Raw genomic sequence first — 21,498 nt, forward strand, 5'->3', positions numbered from 1 at the left:
AGGCTGGGCTAATTCTTTGCTTCATATAGTGTACAATTTGAAGGTATTCCTGTAGTTCCCCAGTCATTTTTTTTTTCTCTTTTGCTTACTTTGCTATTGGGTGTGAGATAGAATTTCAAAGTTTGAATTTTTCTAATTACTAGTTTTTTAGAATAAGAAGGAAATTGGTCTTATTTTAATAGATGCCCTGGATTTCAGAAAAGTCAGATTTAGAAGGGTTCAGAGAAAGAATAGATGAGGTCAAAACAGAAGACTCCTGGGAACCAAGATGGTGGAGTAAGAAGTAAATTGCCACAACTTTCCCATATTTACCTCCAAACAATGATATAATGGCACCCTGAAATAAATTTTGGAAGAGCAAAGCCAGAAAAAAAATAGACTGAAACAATCTTTTAAACCCCAAAAGAAGTCTGTTTCACTCAGGCAAAAGGGAAGTACAGTCCAGGATGGGAACCATTCCAGGAGGCTAGAAACAAGTCTGACTTCAGCAAACCATCAGGAGATCCTGAGTCCTAAGGCTGTGGAGAAGGCAAATATCAACAGCAGGACTCCTACATGCTCAGCATAACCAGAGAAATGGGAAGACTCCAGCTTTGAGAACTAGCAAGTGCTTCAACATAGCCAAACACAAACAGGCAACTTATTCCAGACAGACCTCCACTTGCTTCAGTATAATTTAGGGCAAATAGGCAGCCTCCAATGGCCAGAAAGCCAAATACTTTAGTGTACCTAAAATCAGAAACATCAGACTAGCCTCAGTACATACCAAACACCAGTATTAGGACCCTAACTCAGGACCAGCTGCCAGATCCCTGTAGCCTCTAGCAGCACCATTGATTATAATAAATTAAAACTATTTCATATTTCATAATGCTCTCTCTCTTTCTTTCTCTCTCTCTCTCTCTCTCTCTCTCTCTCTCTCTCTCTCTCTCTCTCTCTCTCTTTCATGTGGTCATGAAGTTGTGACTCAAGTAATTTCTCCTTTAATAATTTGGATGCTACAACAGCACCAGTCAATTCCCACCCCACTGTCTCAGCATAGCACCAGACAGACAGGTCCCTGTTGGGCCTCAGGGAAATATCAGTGTAGCACCAGGTAAACTGCCATGACATACAGCCCTTGGCTAAGAAGTCTGAGACAATAGCCCATCCCCCATCTCTTCCCCCTCCACCAGAGCAGAGATAGGAAAAGCTTTTGTATAAACAAGACCAAAATTAAAACAACTCTGAGGAACCACCTCATTCCTATGAGATTGGATTATATAACAAAAAGAGAAAAAGATAAACATTGGAGAGGAATTCGGGAAATTGTGGCATTAGTGTATTGTTGATGGACTTGTGAACTAATTCACTATTATGGAGAGCAATTTGGAAATATGCCCAAAGGATAAGCAAACTGGGCATATCTTTTGATGCAACCATACTACTACTAGATATTTACCCCAAAGAGATGATAAAAAAAGTATAAGGACCTAAATGTGCAAAAATATTTTGAGCAACATTTTTATAATGACAAATTGAGGAAGTACCCACCAATTGGGGAATGGCTGAACAAGCTGTGCCATATGAATGTAATGGAATATTGTTGTGTAATAACAGATGATGAACAGGCAGATGCCTGAAGAAACTAGAATGACTCATTAAAACTGAGGCAAAGTGGGGCAGCTAGGTGGTATAGTAGATAGAGCACCCCTGAAGTCAGGAGGATCTAGTTCAAATCTGATCTTAGACACTTAATACTTCCTAGCTATGTGACCATGGGCAAGTCACTTAATCCCAATTGCTTCAGAAAAAAAAAAAAATAAACTGATGCAAAGTGAAATAGGCAGACTCTGGAAAACACTATACATCCTCTCAGAAACACTGTGTGATGGTCGAAATTGATTGACTCAACTCTTCTCAGCAACACAATGATCCAATGAAGAACTCACTAAGACAAATGTTACCTGCATCCAGTTAAGAAACTGAGGAAACCTGAAAGCAGATCAAAATATACTTTTTTCCCACTTACTTTATTATTTTTTTCTATTCCCCCCTTTTAATATATTTCTTTTTTTTTTTTTACAACTGTCTAATGTGGAAATATCTTCTATCTGATAACACATATATAAATTATACTATATTACCTACCATTTTAAGAAAAGATGAGAAAGGGGGGAAGGAAAAAATTGAAATTTGATATTTATAAAAATGAATGTCAAAATTGTCTTGATGTGAAATCATGAAAAAATATTATTAAAATATATGAGGTCTCATCAAGTTATTGGGAAATCTGAAAAATTAAATTTTGAAGAAATAAACTTGAAAAGTTTCCAATTAGGAAAAAGCAGAAGTCATTTAAATAATATGGCTCCTGAAAGAACTCAATAACACATAACATCTTGACACATATAGAAAATATAAGCAAAAGTGTATAATAAAATGTAAGTACAAAAGACTTTTCAGGAATGTCAGTTGGTCTGAAGGCAACATATCTTACAGTATTAAAATATTTTCATCAAATGTGATTATTGATTTGCTATTGGTTTCTTTTGAAAAATATCACTGAAAATAAGCAAGATGCTATATAACTGGAAATGTACATTACCTTGATTTTGAAAGAAAATAAGGAAGTTTGGGAGGTTGGGAGGTTGGAAGGAAGGAAGGAAAGGAAAAAGGAAGCTAAAGGATGAAAGATGGAAAGAAATAATGAAAGAGAAAGAAAGGAAGAAAATACATATTCAAGAAAGAAAAAAAGGAAGAAGAAAGAATGGAAGAGGGTAGGCTAGAGATATGGAGTCTTCAAACTATGGGATAGTGAATTGGACTTTAATTCTTGCAAATTCTCATAATGTATTATTTTAAAATATACTTAGTAAGTATTTAAAATAAAAATAGTGATCACTAAGAGACAGCTTGACATACTTTCCAGATTAAATGAATTTCTTTTTTATGACAGGACAACTGGAATAATGTACAAGGGAAAATATGCAGACACAATAACCTAGATTTAAATTTACAAACATTTAATAAATATCTTATGCTATCTTTGTGAATAAATGGTGAGATGTGATTTGGGCTATAGTTTAGTTAGGCATTTTTAGAAGTGAATAAATGGTCCCAAGGAGTAACGAATCTTTGTCTCATAGAATGTTCCTCAGAGTGCTTCAGGTGTCTGGTCTTGGCTCTGCATAGTTTTTTTTCTTAATGATTTGCATGACTTTATAAAATTCTGGCCACATTTATATTTTAGATGACACATAGCTGGAAATAAGTTAACACTGGTGTAAGAAAGGCATCTACTTCCAAAAATATTTCAACAGACTAAAAAAAATGGGCCAAATCTAATAAGATAAATTTGAATAGAGATATATGTAAAATCACACATGTACTCAAACAAGAAATTATACCAAAAATGGAGAAACATTTCTAGAAAACAGTATTTTATAAAAGCACAACTGTCCAGGGAGTTTAGTGAACTGTGTCCTCAATGATGCATCAATGTGGCATATCAACCATATAATCTAATGGAATATATAGAAGTAATAATAATGACAAAAAAAACCAAAAAAAAAGAGAATTGATTATCTTAATGTACTCAAGCCCTTGACAGTTCACATCTGGAATTTGCTCTTAGTTTCCTGTCCCATATTTTAAAAAAAGGCACTGAAAACCTTCAGAAACATCATGGTATCATGGGAAGGATTTTAAAGTTAGAAGAACTGTAACAGATTCTGTTTCTTTTACCTCCTACCAATAGAATTTTAAGAACATCATTTGAGTTCTCTAGAGTATGTGATAGACCTTTTCTTACTATTCACACATTAAACCCTACTATAACTATAATTACAATCCTCATTGACTATTCATCTTATTTGATTGTTTTGACAGATTTATTTTGGTTCCAAATTATTTCCATAAATTTTTAACCCTCTACTACTCATTAGTGGATAAGAAAAATACAAAATATAGAATATTCTAGGTGTACAGAAGTAATAGGGACACATTCATTTCCCATTTAAATGTCAGGGTCATAGGGCTATAAAGAAACAATTAGGGGACCCACACTTAACACCATATACCAAGATAAGATCAAAATGGGTCCATGACCTAGGCATAAAGAACGAGATTATAAATAAATTAGAGGAACATAGGATGGTTTATCTCTCAGACTTGTGGAGGAGAAAGAAATTTGTGACCAAAGATGAACTAGAGACCATTACTGATCACAAAATAGAAAATTTTGATTATATCAAATTAAAAAACATTTGTACAAACAGAACGAATGCAAACAAGATTAGTAGGGAAGCAACAAACTGGGAAAACATCTTTACAATTAAAGGTTCTGATAAAGGCCTCATTTCCAAAATATATAGAGAACTGACTCAAATTTATAAAAAATCAAGCCATTCTCCAATTGATAAATGGTCAAAGGATATGAACAGACAATTTTCAGATGAAGAAATTGAAACTATTACCACTCACATGAAAGAGTGTTCCAAATCACTATTGATCAGAGAAATGCAAATTAAGACAACTCTGAGATATCACTACACACCTGTCAGATTGGCTAAGATGACAGGAAAAAATAATGATGAATGTTGGAGGGGATGCGGGAAAACGGGGACACTGATGCATTGTTGGTGGAGTTGTGAACGAATCCAGCCATTCTGGAGAGCAATCTGGATTTATGCCCAAAAAGTTATCAAACTGTGCATTCCCTTTGATCCAGCAGTGTTTCTATTGGGCTTATACCCCAAAGAGATACTAAAAAAGGGAAAGGGACCTGTATGTGCCAAAATGTTTGTAGCAGCCCTGTTTGTAGTGGCTAGAAACTGGAAATTGAATGGATGCCCATCAATTGGAAAATGGCTGGGTAAATTGTGGTATATGAATGTTATGGAATATTATTGCTCTGTAAGGAATGACCAGCAAGATGAATACAGAGAGGCTTGGAGAGACCTACATGGACTGATGCTAAGTGAGATGAGCAGAACCAGGAGATCATTATACACTTCGACAATGATATTGTATGAGGATGTATTCTGATGGAAGTGGATTTCTATGACAAAGAGACCTAACTGAGTTTCAATGGATAAATGATGGACAGAAACAGCTACACCTAAAGAAGGAACACTGGGAAATAAATGTGAACTATTTGCATTTTTGATTTTCTTTCCGAGTTATTTTTACCTTCTGAATCCAATTCTCCCTGTGCAACAGGAGAACTGTTCAGTTCTGCAAATATGTATTGTATCTAGGATATACTGCAACATATTTAACATATATAGGACTGCTTGCCATCTTGGGGGGGGGTGGAGGGAGGGAGGGGAAAAAACGAAACATAAGCGAGTGCAAGGGATAATGTTGTAAAAAAAAATTATCCTGGCATGGATTCTGTCAATACAAAGTTATTATTAAATAAAATAAAATTTAAATTAAAAAAAAAAGAAACAATGGGCACTTGGAACCAGTATGCACAGATGGCCAAATCTTGTCAGCCTGTCCAGCAATAACTTAGATTAAGGGACATAAAAGAACATTGACTCCATCAGAGAAGTTGGATGACCTAGATTATCATTTAGCTGCCATAATATATTATTAAACTGACAAGTGTTGACTGACTTTTGGCATATCTTTAGATAATCCTTACAATCTCACCAATCCTTTGACTCTAGAAAACCCTCATGGATTCAGTACAGTGATCTTTCTACTAATCAAGTCCAAAGCTTGGATCACGAATTCTCTTAAATATGAATGACCATTGCACCTAGTCCATCCAGAGATGAATAACCAATACCAAAAAGTATAAACTTTACACGGTATGTAGAGGTTAATGCTAGCATATATCCATTCTGCAAAGTAAGATGGGATACTTGTAAACATAAGGCTAGCCAAAAATCCTCTTGAGAAAATTTGATTGCATTTTTAAACTCAGCTTTCTGTTCAGCAGACTGGCTAAACAACCACATTTTGAAATTCTTTTTAAATTTTATTTTTCAGATTAATTTTAGTATGTATAATTTATATGTATGTTTAGAATGTGAAAAACCAATTGTCCTAGAATTATTTATTTTCTTTAGGAGAAGAAGGACACAAATGATGCTATGTTGCTTTCTGTCAGTTTGTGTTGATTTTGATCCATATTGCTTCACCCAAATTTTATATGGATCTCTAAGTCTAATAACTTAGAACTCTAGTCTAATGACTTGGGAGTATAAAATGGAGAAGCCTAATGTTTCTATAAAGTTCATTTTTCAACGTCATCACATTTACTTTTTCATTTTTGGATTGTCTTTTACATATCATTTACATATATGCATATTAATGCTCATCAATTATAAACGTCTAGGATGTCAAATTAATTATATTAATTGCTATGATGTTCTGAAGTTTAATTCAAGCTGAATATGCAGTGTCTTCTCAAGAAGAAATTTCCCCTAGTTTTTTTTTTCTTTTTTTTTCTGGAAGCTGTTCTAGTTATAGGAACAAAGTGGAGCTTGGGTGAGAAGCTACTTGGTGAACCAGATGATTATTTCCTTAGAAATGAAACAAAATTCAGTAGTTTTATGTAAAGGATGAGACCTTTCATAGCATAAATTACCACTGAGGAATTTTCTTTTCCCCCAAATATATCTACTTATCTTACTCTTCTAGTGGCAAATATCACTGTTAAGAATTTGTTCTTCTGGGATAAGAATTACCATGTATTAAAAAAAATTCTTTGTGAAAATGCAAATATATTTGGCACAGGGTAGCTGCTATTAGCTTTTCACATAAATTTATTTATTAAATAACTTTTTAATGTTACCATAAATTCAGAGTTGACTAGATATTAGATATAAACTAGATAAATTCTGATAGGAGGGCATGGATTATTAGATATTACTTGGGATAAAAGGGACACAAGAAGGAACCCTAAAGAGTCTGAGGACACATGGATACTACTTGTCCTTAAGGTGACTCATGAGAGTGTGAGAGACTCTCAAAAAAAAGTAGGAGGATACCAATTACCAGTTTTCTTTGTGTACTATTGAGTCCTTGTAGGCTTTTGGTACTCTCTTTGAAGAAACATAATATTGTGCCACATTAGCTTTCCCAGTGTCTCATAGATAAGTTCATAATAGGGAAAGTGAGATGATATTGACACAAAAAGTAGGTAGTCAATGATCTTAACTTATTATTTTTTTGTTTTCTCCTAAAGTTTGGTCCAATCCTGAAGCCCTAGAGGTTAGTATCTTGTAGATAAATGGAAAAGATGCTTCCATTTCTGTTTAGTTAGTTGACTAAGAACTTAGTACTAGTGAAAAATGAATGACCTGGGTTTCAGAAAACAGGTAAATAGGGGATCTTAGGCTCTAGGTGGCTAATGATTGGATATGTAAGGATTTAATATGCTTTGGAGGTGATACCTCCAGATCAGAGTCAGAGTTGTTCATAAGCAATTAAACAAATGGATTTATTCATATAATTGACATTGGCTTCAGTCTTTAATCCAAAATCATTCTATCTATTACTTCTCAGGCATATCCATGTTTGTATGTATACATAAAAAGAATGAATCAATCAATCAATGAAAAAATCCATTTAATACTTTCTATGAGCATGTACTGTGTTAAAAGCTGGGAATAGGAATAGGAACAAGACTCATAATTTCATTATAGTAGGGAATACCAGAGTGAGGAAGCTTCTACCTTCTCTGTAATTTATAGTCAAGATGAGTTTAGTGAACTGAGAGGTTAAGTGACTTGTAGAGTACCCTGTAACCAAGTATGTATCATAAGCAGATCTTGAATCCAAGTTTTCCTGAATTCAAGATTGTCTTTACCCATTATGCCACATTGCCTATAAAAAGTGGATTTATAAATACAAAAGCAGTAACTGATTCCAAACTTAAGGAGCTGACATTTGAATGAGGACAACAATGTGCATACAAATACACACATACATACACACATGAGAATGATGGTCAAGAAAGGACAAATAATTCAGATAATTACAAGGATAAGGGACTACTGCAGAAGTGGTAGTGGAGGGATATAGTTACACACACCATCCAGGAAAAAAATGGTGGAGTTGATTTAAAATCATTGCTTGTGGTTTGAAAAGTGAACCAAGAGTTGGAGCTTGGGGTTTGAGGTAGGAAGAAGAGTTTGGAATAAGTAAAAATTTGATAACAAGGCTTCTGGTAAGCTTGTTATTACAAAAAAGATTTTAGAGGAGATGGTCAGGGAGAACTTCAAATAAAGCAAGCCAGGGCCTTCCCAAAAATGCTATTTAAAAGAGGCATGCCATAATTAAGGACAGTGATGATCCAAGGAAGAAGTTCAATAGATGAAAAAATTAAAACTTCCAGAACATAGGCTTTGGTATGGGAAGTAATACTGTATGGAAGCGGTATCTGAATGACTTTCCCCTGGTGGGTAGTGATACTATGTGGAAGAGGTATCTGAATGACTTTTCCCCTCCTCTTCAAATAGATAAAAGAGGAAATCATTTCTGCAGGATACAGAAACTTTGTGAGACTGTAGTGATAAGTACCTGAAATTTCAACCAGTACAGGGCAAGGCCTTGCATCTCTAGGGGTTGATGTTGGAAGAAATAAATGGAGAATGTGGGGAGGGTAGAAGCCTGGGAAATCATTCAAAATTAATTTGAGGAGCTAATTAAATGTAATTGGATGTGTTGCTATGTATGCATCTCAATGAGCTTTACTTTTCTCTCTTTCTTTCTATTTTTTAAACCAGATTCTCCTTAGAGATGCTCCCCCAGCAAACCTGAAGTTAACTTGGCCAACATAGAATTAGTATATCTGAATATAATTTAATCTCTGCTGTTCTCTCAGGTAGCCTCTCTCTGGATCAAGTAACAACTTGCACACACAGAATTACAAAATCAGAGTAATAGAAAGGACTTTGGGAGGTCATCCAGCTACTGTCAAATCTTAAGCTTTTCTAAAATTGATTATAGGTCACTTTTTGTTACAAATCTATTTTCTAATGTGCTAATCTCCCTCTGCATTCCTTGCCAGCTTTCGTTTACAAATATAATGATCATCCTCTCTGTTTTACAACCAGATGATGTTATTTAGGTATCTGCTTGTCCTATGAAAATTCTGTGCTTTCTGACTTAAAATTTAAACTTCTAGAAGCCAGAAAATGAGGTATATCTATGCATTGTGAAAATAAAAATAAACGAATACTTACTAGCTACTGCAATCAGATTTGGCCAGGGCAATCTGTAGAAGTAGAAGGTAGTACTAATGTTAATAAGAGATCTGTCTACCTTTTTTTTTTTTTTTTAAAGAAGTTCCTTAGAGTCGACTTATATAAATCAGAGTAGCTTGGGTTCCTGACCCAATGCTTCTAAACTAGACTATGTACTGCAGAGATTTTACAGACAGACATACATAAACACACACACACATATATGTATATATAATGCATGTTTGTGTGTGTGTGTGTGTGTGTGGGTATATATATATATATATATATATATATATATATATATATATACACTAACACATACAAACACCCAAGTACATACACATATAGAAGATAAGAACAAGATGAAAGGTATTTAAAGTAGGTAAGAATCTTCAGAAATTTCCTTATCTGTGTGGTTTCTCCTTATGTATCCATATATGTGTTCTTTTATGTTGCATGTAGCAAATGTAACTATTAGATAATAATTGAATCTCTCAGGACCTCAATTTGCAGGTCCTGTAAAATGACTAGATGGGACTAGAAAAACTTTGAGGTGCCTCTTGGCTCAGAATCTAAGACTGTATGATTCTGGGAGAGAAATCACAGAACTTAGACAGCCACTGTGTATTAAAACATGACTCCAAAATATTCCTTGATACTAAGTATGTTTTTTTTTTTTTTTTTGAGCTAGCCTTGTGGGCAAATGACTAGAAAATGCAAATGCCATGAATGGAGATGAAAGTTTATTAAGATGGTTTTCTGTGTTCACATGAAAAGAGCTACAATGATTTTTTTTACAGTTTTAGCTAACTGGGGCAAGTGCAATTTCCATTTTCTTTTCTTTACCTTTTGGACTAATTATGTCTATGGAGACTAATCACTGCTCCCTCTTTAACTTACAAAAACAGTGCTCCAGAAGGTGCGATTTCCTTCCTTCTGTCATATACTTGGTAGGTGTTAGCTCGCTCTCTCTCTCTCTCTCTCTCTCTCTCTCTCTCTCTCTTTCTCTCTCTCTCTCTCTCTCCCCTTACTATAATTTATAGGAACATATTAGAATAACATACAAAATGTTATATATATGTGACTCAATGGTGATGGCATTAGAGGTGAAATCTAGACAGAGAGGCAGGATTTTTTTAAACCAGGTATAACTCCTACTTGGCTGGAGGATTGATGGTAGAGTATTTAAACTGAATTTAAACCTTACAGTTTTTGAATTTGTTTCCTCTTGACTAGAAGTGACTCAGTGGTTCTCCCCCAAGAAAAACAATTCTGAAAAACCAAGATGAGAAATCTGAATAGTTCTTAATATATCAAATAGCTCTTATAAAACATTTCTTTCATGTTATATGTTAAAGATAATACACAGATTAAATATCCGCAGAGACATTTCTACATCAACTAAAAAAAAAGGGAGGGCATTAGAAAAAACTCTTGGGCTTTGTTTATTCCCAAATGCATTTTTAAATAAGATGAAAACAAAACCGAAAAATAGACGTTTATCAAGTTCAAAAGCAGCATGTTTCCATCTGTCAAAAAAAAAAGATGTATTTTATTTCTTTATTTTGTCCTTATTGTATTTACCTTGATGCCTTGAATATATGTCACATCACTTTACAGTTCTCTAGGCAAATGTAAGATTATGGGCTACAGAGAAAGTATAAGCATATTCATAGAAGGATTTGCTAAAATGAAATCTCAGATCCAGTCCTCATCTCTGTTTATCTCTTATCATATAATTAATCTGGATGCTAACTATTGATCATCTAATTAATTCTTTTTTTATCATCTATCATGTATTATCCTGTTTATCTATCCATCTACCTACTATCAAATTGATTTATCTATATTTGTCTATGATATGTCACTTTATTTATTCCTCTATTTTTATTCAACTACTATTTAATCAATTTATCTATATATTCCTATCATTTATCATCACTAGCTATGTATTTGTCAATCTATCACTGTATCTATCTCCATCAACTTCATCTACCAAATTTTGAGTTCCAATTGAACATGTCCAGATAATATCAAACTTATCAATAAAATAGATCTATTTGACTGCTTCCATAAAATGGTGTTCCTTCTTCATCATTCTCTGATTAGATTCCATGCTGTGGTATGTCAAACATAAATAGGAAATGTTCTGTAAAAAACATTTATCTTCTTTCTTTTCTCTACCCATCTCATTTCTGTCATCTCTGCTCAAAATATGTGACTAAGCTTCCAAGAAACAAATTTAATTGACCTATTATGAAAAGTTACTTGACATTGCTATGGTTTTGTCTAAGGATCAAAATTATGGTTTTTGCATCACCTGACATTATATAAATTAAAGTAGTAAATAACATTTTAGGGAGGTTTAAATGAAGCAACACTGGCCATATTGGAGTAAAACAGTCTTCATTTTTAAAGTCAATTGAGCATGCACTTGGCTTTTTAGATGTCACAAATTTATCATTACAATTTTCTTGTAGGAAAATAAACAAATAAGCAAAAAGCAATAACACTTTTTTTTGCAGAGAGTTTCAAAACAATTCATACCCCAATCTATATGTTTAGATAGACTTGTTGGATATTGAAAAATTTTGTAATCTCAGATTATCTGATGAACATATATATATATATATATGATTCTGATGCATAGCTGTCATTATATTATTTAATCACATATACATACATACATACATACATGCATTAAAAATAGATAGATAGAAAGAAAAAAGGAATTTGTGGTCTCCATGTTGATGATCTCTCTACTGATCCAAATGGCAATTCCTCCATACATTCTTACCTTTTGTAATTCTCATTTGTAATAATTTGTAATAACTAATCATTTGGAAAAGCTTCATTTAATATTCTGTAAGATTTTCTTGGACTTTCTGAAGACCTACAAGCCCTTCATCTGGGATCTATTGTTTCTCATTCTTGCCATGTGAACTTATATTCTATTTCCTTCTCTGTTTATATATGTCATTGATATATTATATAATTTACTACAATTATCCTTATAATATGCTGAAACCAAGTAATACCTACTATAATCTTTTTCTAATGTCTTAGACTAAGTTTTTTTTAAATTTTTTTTATTTTATAATAACTTTTTATTGATAGAACCCATGCCAGGGTAATTTTTTACAACATTATCCCTTGCACTCACTTCTGTTCTGATTTTTCCCCTCCTTCCCTCCATCCCCTCCCCTAGATGGCAAGCAGTCCTAAATATGTTAAATATGTTGCAGTATATCCTAGATACAATATATGTTTGCAGAACCGAACAGTTCTCTTGTTGCACAGGGAGAATTGGATTCAGAAGGTATAAATAATCCAGGAAGAAAAACAAAAATGCAAACAGTTTATATTCATTTCCCAGTGTTCTTTCTTTGGGTGTAGCTGCTTCTGTCCATTAGACTAGGTTTTAAATTTTTTTTTTTTTTGAAATACCTTGTATCAGAATATCACAGTATTAGAATAAACATTAATGTCTCAAAAACTGCATACACATTGCACACCCATATAACCTTACATATATGTATATATAGTATATGGATTCTGCTTACATTCACATAAAGGCTTAATTCAAAAGACAACCATATAACCCAAAGGTTAGCAATTTTTTTTTGTATTGTCTGTTCTTAGATTTAGTATCCTTTCCCCCATATTCTGTGAAATGTAGGGTACCTACCTAGGATAGGTCATGTAGTGAATGAGAAGGTTGACTTTGGCATTAAGAAATGCCATGATTCTGACTATACTAGTTTTAGAATCACAGAAAAATCATTTAACCTGTTAATGTCCTCTACAACTTTCTAAAATTATAAGTTTGGATGAATTAATGATCTTCACGAGTGTGGAACATTTTCACATTAGGAATTACCTATACAGATGAAAATCACAGGACTAAATCATCCTCCCACTCCATGAGTCCAGATTTTTTTTTTTTTACAGAGTATATATATATATATATATATATATATATATATATATATATGGACAGAGTATATATATACATATATATGTATATATATATACTCTGTCCTTTTCTGTAATAACTAGTTACTACATAGCATTTCCCCCCAGTACTTGGGAATTTTTGGCAGAGATTACATTTGTTTTTCTTGGAGTCTTAAATTACCTTGAGGATTAATGACAGGGAAAGAGAACTTGAAGCTTTTTATCTTCATTTACCATATCTCTTTTCAATATTTCAAATGTACCTTCTCCCCCTTCTAAAATTTAATATTGAAATTGCATTACAATCTAACAAAAGCTTTGCTTCCTCTGCTGTGGGAGATTCTTATTGAAAGACATATATACAGATAGACACACACACACACACACACATATATATATTCAACTTTGGGCTATAGTGAAATATTTCTTTATTGTAACATGAGCACTCACCCCTCACACAGGGCTAATATTATGCACCATATGGTGAGCTTCAAACAAGCCCATTAATGAAGCTAATCCTACATCTTTAAATAACTGGGCCAAATTTTTCTAAATCCATCTTACATGTTATCTCAGAAATAACAGTTTCCCTTTCATGTCCAGCTTCATCCATTAATTCAATATATCCCTAGATAAGATTCATTCATCTGGATCTTTATTGAACCTCTACTGTGTATAGTATGAGTCATAGAGAATGTAGGATTTTCCAAATAATTTTCCTTTCAGTAATCCTTATTTTTTAGCTGTTAGATATAAACAATGAAAGTTACCCTGTGGTTTACGGTTCTAAGATGTTGTGTTTTATTCATTAAACCTACTAATAGGTTTTAGAGGTCTACTCCCTCATTCACTGAAATTGACCTTGACCAATACTTTCTTTAAAAAGCACAGACTACAAAATAAGCCTCTAATATGTGAATTATCCCTGTGCTTTCTAGACCTTATGTAGTTACTATTGAGCCTAAGACTTGGGGGTAACTAGGTATTATGGACAGAGCACTGGTCCTAGAGTTAGGACAACCTAAGTTCAAATCTGGCTTCTTACACTTGACACTTACTGTATGTAATGCTGAGCAAGTCACTTAACCCCAATTGCCTCAACAACAACAAAAATAAATAAATGAATGAAGAAAAAAAGAAAGAAAGAAAGAAAGAAAGAAAGAAAGAAAGAAAGAAGAAAGAAAGAAAAAAAGAAAGAAGGAAACAAAGAAGAAAAAAAGAGAAAATTTATCTGATTATTTCAGGAACAATTGGCAGAGTCAGAAATAAAAGCTTGGCTATGACAATATTCTTAGATGTTGGATCTCACCATACACACACACATATATATGTATATTCATAAAAACAAATTGGTTAATAGAGGGATCCATGGTTTCAACCAGTTTGTCCTTCCATGTACATTATAGTTTTCCTTTCCCTTGATAATGAAAAGGTGGTCATATAATGGGAGAGGAGGCACGTTAGAGATTTTAAGTGTGATGACACAATCTTCTATAAAACCTCTGAGGAACATACAGAGGAAGCATAAGACAAAGACTTTGCCATTTATTTATTTAACTATTCATTTATTCACTTATCTATTTGTTTTGTTGTTCATCTATTAATTTATTTTGTTGAGCAAGTATTTATTAAAGTCCTGACATATGTAATAAGGATCAGGATGATGGAGCAATTAAGAGAAAACCCCCCTGGAGTCATCTTCCATATTTCAAATCTGGACTCAGGTATTTACTAGCTATGTGATTCTGAACAAGTCACTTAACTCTGCTTGCTTCAGTTTCCTCAGATGAATGAACTGGAGAAAGAAATGGCAAACACAAATATCTTTTCCAAGAAAATTTCAATGAAGAGTCAAATATGATTGAAAGGACTTAACATAAACAACAAAAATATGCAAAGTAGTAAGTACAGTAAGTATAGAAAATAGTATTTCGTCTCAAGGAAACTGATTTTAAACAATGTTTTCCTTTATTTTTGGTAGATTGTCTTAAAATATTTTATTATGAATTTAATAAACATGAACATTTCAATAAATGAAGAATAAAAAAGCACTCTATATCAAACTATGAATAATACAATTTCTATTTTCAAACAAAATTATGAAATTTAATGTGATTGCAACAAACCATTTCCCTTCTGAATTTCTTTTTTGTTTTCTTCTGTGTACTTTTAATTGTTATTGTTACTTTTCTCCCCTTTAAATCTTTTCTCCATAGAGTCTCTTACTCTTCCCTATTTGATCTCAATATGTTAGTTATATTGATTCCAGATATAGTATAGGCATATAATAAGATTTTAGCCTATTCTTATCAGAAATTCTGAACTCAAATGATTCATCAGCCTCAGTTTTGCCAGTGCCAGAGCTTATGGATATACGCCAAAAAATCTGATTATTTCCTGTTTCTGCCTTTACTCTGACATTTTGGCTCTGTATTTCCTAGTTAGTCAATCTATTTCCAAAAAAAAGTTTTTAAATAGTAAGATTTTTGTCATTCAACTGGATCTATCAATCTCTTAATTGTCATATCTAATGTTATTTTCTCAAACTCAATTTTCTGGATTTTTTGAGAATATCTTGATATTGTTGATCACTCCCATTTCCTAAATTATTTAAATTTCTCTCCTGATTCTTTTTTGCTTGTTTGTTCATTTCCTCCCTTCTCCTTCCCTTTTGCTTGTTCTTCATTCAGATAATCCCTTAACAATCCCCTACCCCATGGAAGTGTAGAACCCTCTTCTAGTCTCCCTCTATTTTCCCATTTCATGATCCCATAAACTCTCAATGGTTCAATTATCATCTCTATGCAGAGATTAAGACCATTTTAAAGTGAAGATTTAATGGAAGAAATGGACATTGAATAATGCCTTTATGGATGGTAAAGGATTTAGAAAGACAAAAAGAAAAAAAAATAAGTGGACAGGGATAAGTAATGTCACATACATAAGACTCAAATATGACACAAAACAGAAAAAGTCAGAAATTTTATCTGTTTTGATGGGAAATTACATGCTTGGAAGTCATAGACCAGGTATTATATACATTTTTTGATTAGCAAACTGGGGTTTTAACAGGATAAATGACTTATTCAAGGTCATGTAATCAATGATACACAAAAGACTTTAAAGCAAAAGTTTTCTGATTCCTAGTCTAGAACTCTATCAATCAAAATGTGCTTATTAACCACTTAGTATATGTCAGGCATTATGTTAAACACTGGGGACATAAAAAATGCCAAAACCTTTTACTTGACCTCAAGTTCCTTATATTAAAATGGAAAGGACAACATGTAAATTAATTTGTATGAATAAAGTATGTATATAGTACATAGAAGGAAATCTCAGAGGGAAGGCATTAAATGCAAATGGAGGGATTTGGAACAATCTTTGCTTTAAGCATTTGGTCTAAAATAGAAATGTTAATGTCAATACATCATATTATGTTTTTATTGACAAGGGAATTCTCAGCACTGACATGGGTTGCAACCAGTTTATAGTTGGTTTAGGCTTTTAGTTGCCTAAGGACTATATGAATTAGGTGATATCATACAGTTAAGTAGTGTTAGAAGTATACTTTGAGTTCACTTCAAATATGGCATTCAAGATATTATTCCAAACTGCCTTTCTATGGGATGAATATTATACCTCAATTAGAAAAAAATTCATAATTCTGGGTTTTGTCTGAAGGAAATATTATGAGAATAGAGATGGCTTTATGACTAGATTATCTTGTGTTTGATGCAAAATCAAAAATTGTCTGAGCTTTGAGGTCTAGTTTTGAGGTTGATCAAATTATGACAATCCTGATGGTTGAGTTATAATGAGATACCTATAATGACTAACAAACTTTGAAGCTATTCCTTCACTTGTATCTTATTCACTACAGTGAGTATACTAAACCTTTCCATTGCTCTGGTTCTATTCAATTTCTGTCCTTCAATTATTCTTAAGAACAATCTAAGACAACACAATCTGTTTCTGTGATTTGAATGATTAATATTCTTATATACTGGTTAGCAAAATTAGCAATATGATGAAAGAACTCTATTCCAAATTATAGACACCAGAATCTCTTACCATCATGTTTCTTATCTTCAATATTCAGTTCAGTCTTATCTTCAGTTAGTTTAAAAGCGAGTCATATTGAAACTCAAATGGCCCAGAAAGGGTACATAACTCAAAGCATTTCTAACACCTTATCCATTTTTTGATTTATCTATTAATAGAAAAAAACCATGCGTAAAAATGCAGGTGAAGCCATACTAAATAGAATCCTTGATAAAATTCATTTTATCCTCACAAAAATGGATTTGAATTCAGGTCTTGCTGTTTCTAAGTCCAGCAGTCTATCCACTGTGCTGCCTAACTACCATGACCGCCAAAATAGAAAATAAACCTGACATATTCTTAACTTCTAATATTAATTGATGACAGGGGAGAATAGCATACCTTCCCAGAGAAGTAATTTTGTGTCTTCTTTTCTTAAAGGCTAATGGAAATGAATTATTTGCTAGTTCACAGGTATAAATTATAAGCTGATTATGTATGTATATAGAACTATTTGTCATAATCTTACAAAATATGGTTAAATAACCTTGTCACGTTACAAGCAAAAACGTATATGCATATATACATATATATGAAAAAATATAAATAATATGTATATGTGAATGTGTGTGTATGTATATATATACATATATAATTTGTAAATATACACACAAACTTTTGATTTCACTAGGTTAGGGAAATTATAAGTTCCTTTTAAGTAGAGATTGTATCATTCTTTGTACATTTATCCTAGCATCTACCATGATGCCTGTCACCTTATAAGCATTAAATAAATACTTGCTGGTTAAGTGATTGATTGATACCAATATGAATACTTTCTCAGCCAATATATGTTAGCAACCCATCAAGAACATATTAGGAAGTTATCTGAGGCATTGAGAAATCAGGTATTTTGCCAATTATCTCAAAGCTTATATGTGTCAAAGGTAAGACTTCAGTCCAGGTTTTCCTGACTTTAAGGTAAATCTTCTGTCCACAAGATCATGCTGCCTCTGATACATTTCATACCTTAACAGAGAACAAAAAGGAATGGGAAATAATATGGAAGATCTGGATGTGAAAAGATAAATTTCAAGAGGGACGAAAAAGGCATAGAAAGGGCAAATGGACCTTTGAGAGACTGTCAAAGACAAACTCTATTTACTTTCCACATTTAGAGAAGTTCAGTTGATTCTGGTATGACTTATGATTTCGCATCTGTTAATCTTTCCCATTTCTTATGGGGGACACTGTTCTCTGGGTTCCCAGTCTTTGGATATGATTAAGATTTCTGCTATAGCATTGTATTTAATTTTTCTTCCACTCTCTTGCTTGTACAAGGTTTTAAACTCTTTGGGGCAGGCAAGAACTGCTATTGTTTTGATATATTCTATTCTACTTTACCACACTGGTCATTAAGTTACAGCAGTATCAAATACTGTTATGAAATAGTTTGCATTTCTGACTAAATAAACAGCCTCTTGATTTTAAGAAATTAGTCTCTGTAGTTTATTTCCTTGGAGGAATTATTAGAAACATTGGCATTGCTGTATGAGACCAGACTTGTGATCCATTAGCCTTTAAGAAAAGAGGGCACAAAATTACTTCTCTGAGAAGGTATGCTATTCTTCCCTGTCATCAATTAATACTAGAAATCAAGAATATGTCAGTTTTTTTTTTCTATTTGGGTGGTCATGTTAGTTAGGCAGCACAGTGGATAGACTGCTGGACTTGGAGACAGTAAGACCTGAATTCAAATATAGCATCAGGTTTTTACCAACTGTCACTTCTTTTTGCCTCACTGTCCCTATTTGTGTATGAAAGATGATAACCGCATCTACATCGCAAAATTTTTATGAGGATAAAATGAAATAACATTTATCAAACAACTGGCACATAATTGGCAACATATAAATAATTAAACTTTCTCTTATTTGTTTTATCTTTACCCATATGTCTAAAGTTTAATTGAGTTTATTTCCCTTTCTTGCTTTGATGGCAAAAAGTTTTAAGTTTTAATTGTGCTTAAAGTTCAAGGAGCATCTACAATCCAAATATGCAGTCATGTTTGCCTCCTGAGTAAAGCACAGCAAAATAAGGTGCTATAAACTTTTTTTAATCCAGAGGATATTTTATTAATGCCTTCACACAATTTTGATTCTAATCTAGTCCAACCCAGCAACTTAATATTAAGCATCTACAATGCCCAAAGACACAATGATGGACACTGGGGAACAAAGACAAAATGAAAAAACAAAGTAACCCTTCTCTTCAGGAACTCATTGGGGCAACATTAAATCACTTACATTGATTCCTTAAGAATTATGGAGTCACTTTCTCTTTTTCATAGCTAAATATCGGCCAAAGTACAGTCACCAATTTAATTACACCGAATTTCTCTGTACAGCCTTTCACAAATATATATTTATAATGGCCTTGAATAAGAAAGAATATTGAAGAAAAGTCTTTTTAATTTTATAAGGAAGTAGGAAAAAGTTTTAAGGGAACTCAGAGCTGAAAAGAATTTTAAAAATGGACAAATCTAATAGATCACAGAAATGATTAAGACATATGTAATGCATAAATGCATTTTTTTCAGAGAACAAGAAGCTTCTCTGAGCGTGTAAGATGGATGATACATGGCACGATTTTGTTATGATGTAAGACAGTAGGTTAAAGTAACTTCACATCAACCTTCAGTGCATGTCATCTAAGTACTAAAAGGTCATTGAGGAAATATATTTATCAACATGAAATGCTCCTTGAAATATTTCCCCCCTAATTCACCTCATGCATTTTGAAAAAAAAAAGATTAAGAGTTTGAGATTAAACTTGGGTTGATATGCCAGGCATCTGCCAGGACCTTTGGATAGTAATAGAAAATTCCTTTTCAAAGAATGGGACCAAATATGATCTCATGCTTATCAGCACCACTAACATGACTTATTATCATCTTTAAGCTAAACCAAGGCTACATCTTGCTCTTAAACATGAGTGAAAAATGGAGTGGGGTAGCCAAAAGGGAATTAAATTGGGAGTCAGGAAAAGCAAGACAAGTTATTTTATTTCTTTGGGTTTCAATTGGCTTACAGTAGATGAATTTCTAAGGTCTTATCTAGCACCAAATACTCTTTGGTTCTCACTTCATTAATAATTTACTGAAGCAAAATTTTGCACAAGAATGGATTCTGGTAGTGAACACAGCTGGTATTGATTTTTCATAGTACCTTCTATGAATAAAGATCCCAAGAATCCCCCAAGAATAAGGATCCACACTAATGCTTTGAGTCAAAACTGGAGCTTTAATTGTATCAATGTATTTAGTAATACACCTTTCAATGAATAGATAAAATTATTATTCATGGAACAGGTAATGCTGTATCATATATAATCAAAATACAAAGCAAAAGAAAGCCACTCTAGGGGTACATTATGCATTGACCAATAAACATTTATCATTCACCTAATATGAATGTATAAGAGTCTATAGTAAGCATCAGACATAAAAAGATATGAGTAAAATAACTCCCATCCTTAAGAAAAGGAGAAAATAACATGTACATACATAGATATAAACAAAATAGATATAAGATGATTTATTTTGGAGGAAAGACACTAGTGTTTAGGTAGCAGGAAAGGTCTCATGTAGAAAGTGATGGTTGGGTAGAATATTAATAGATCTATAGATTCTAAAATGTGGTAGTGAGGAGGGAGAATATTCAAGAATAGCCATGGAAGTGCCAAATGATGTACCATGTACCAAGGAACAGGAAAGGAGCCAGTTTGACTCACCTACTGATATTGTCCAGGGAATGATATGGAATAAGACTTGAGAAATTTGTTGGGACCAAGTTGTAAAGTGTCCCAAGTGCTTGATTCTAGAAGTAATAGGCAGCCATGAATTTTAGTGAGAATGAAAGTAACATGGTCATGAGCTGTCACGAGGATTGATTGGATTGGTAGAATTAGGGAGGCCAAATTAAAGGCTAACATAATATTCCAGGAAGAAGATGAGGGCCTGAACTAGCTTTGGGTTTCTATGGGTGGAAAGGAAATAGATGCTAGTGATAATATGGAAGTAAATTTGACAAGATTCAGTGATTAATTCAATAGCACTGATATAATATAGGCTAGTCAGATCTGATTTCCCTCTAAAATGTTCCCCAACCCAACCCAATCACATAACCTTATCTTGAGGAGAAGACATTAGATTTACAGAAGCATTGAATTTAACCATAAATCAATAAAGAAATTGTACTGACCTAGATGTGCACTCATATCTTATTTACATGCAGTTAGCATCCTTGTGTGT

This window comes from Antechinus flavipes, chromosome 1, assembly GCF_016432865.1.
Source record: "Antechinus flavipes isolate AdamAnt ecotype Samford, QLD, Australia chromosome 1, AdamAnt_v2, whole genome shotgun sequence".
In the NCBI taxonomy this organism is placed as follows: Eukaryota; Metazoa; Chordata; class Mammalia; order Dasyuromorphia; family Dasyuridae; genus Antechinus; species Antechinus flavipes.